Below are 1726 nucleotides of genomic sequence, written 5' to 3' on the forward strand. Positions count from 1 at the left end.
ACAATGTTGGGAACAAGAGGTGAATGAGAAGAGGACCAATTAGACTTAGGAGAATTTCGAACCTCGGTCCAGGACTGGTCCACAACTACGATCTACTCACTAGGACCGTGATCCAGGGCAGACCTGTAGAGGAAGTGGTAGCAAACCTGGAAGAAGTGAGAAGAGCAATCAAGAGAGCGCTAGAAGGCATAATTGCCTATAACCATGAGCAAAGGGCTAGAAGGCTACAGCAAGACGTAGATATATACGAGGCTAGACGAGTGCTAGACCTAGCAGGAGCAACCAAATCTAGACCGAATGTAGAGAGGGAACGGGCAGCAGAGGCTGACATGACATTGAGAAAACTGGTAGCAAAGCGACTCTTGGACAATACGTTCGTTGAACAGAGCGCTACAGTCCTAGCCACCGTGCTACTATCGGGATTGGGAGTCACGCAAGGGGCTAAAGGGCAGGCTAGAATCCCCATCGTAGCAAAACAACTAGCTAGATACGAACCTAGCAGTGACTCGTACAACTTCATGGAGCAGTTCGAGCAAGTATGTGAGGCAAACGGTCTTACTGACCCTGCGCAGCGAGCTCAAGCTTTCGGCATGTGCTTAGGCGATAAGGGGAGGACCTGGTATTCTAGTCTAGATGATGCAGAACGTACGAACTTTGTTTGCCTTAAGGGCCCCTTCATCAAGAGGTTTTCGGAGGCAAGGTATTCGGATAACCTCATTGTTAGGTTGATGAATATCAGTCAAAGGGAGAAGGAAGATGTTAGGGATTACATCACTCAGGTGCATAGCCTCTACAAGAGAATCCCTGCCAATGAACGACCAACCGAGAGGGCAGTGTCTACGGTGTTCATGAACGGGATTCGGAGTGAGGAGCTCTACAAGGCTTTGGCCAGTAACTCCACCTTGCAACGAGACTTGCTAGCTAGAGTTTTCGAGGAGGCAATACGCGTAGATGATCAACTCAGGGAACGTAGCATGAGAACTATCAACCGAGAGAGGCAATACACGTAGATGATCAACTACTTCGAGGGAAAAAGCAACTACTAGTGTGCAGGATAAGGGAAAGAGTGTAGACCACGACCAGGGGATGGCAGAAATGAGAATGGAGATTGCACGGTTGCAAGAGCTGGTAAGGAAGCCTGTGATATCACATGTACAATGTATATACTGCGGCGGCAATCACCTCCCAGTTGAGTGCCAAGATCCTAGATCTCGGCCGTGCTCAAATTGCAGTAGATTCGGGCATGATGCAGTGCATTGCAGAATGCCGAGGAGATTCCCATATACGCAGCAGTACAACCCTCCATACTTAGGTAATAGGCCACCCAATTTCTTTGGGAGGGGAGCTCAGTTAGCTCTTCTAGCACCGATTGACTCAAGACCTGCCGTACCTAGGCTGGAGATGAACCCAACTGGTATATCCAGACCACCAGGGCCTTTTGTAACCCACCCATCTAGGGATGCTCCTGTTCACTTTGTGGAGGAGCCTAATGAGGAAGAAACATATGTCAACCCGTACATATCCTATGACAAGGAGGGCAACCCAGTCCTGATGGACTATTAGCCGATGCCGGTGATGGCTTTAGGAAGAGGAAGAGGCAGAGGCTTTGGAGGGCCAAGCCAAGATCCAGTCACGCTGGACTTGCGGCCACCCAGGCCACATTTCATCACGCTGCCCAGAACGAGAACAAGCTAACAAGGACAAAGCGGATCTCTGATGCACAGAG

The sequence above is a fragment of the Lygodium microphyllum genome, chromosome 6 (genome assembly GCF_053477565.2).
Source record: "Lygodium microphyllum isolate KBCC chromosome 6, Lygodium_microphyllum_v1.1.10, whole genome shotgun sequence".
Lineage (NCBI taxonomy): Eukaryota > Viridiplantae > Streptophyta > Polypodiopsida > Schizaeales > Lygodiaceae > Lygodium > Lygodium microphyllum.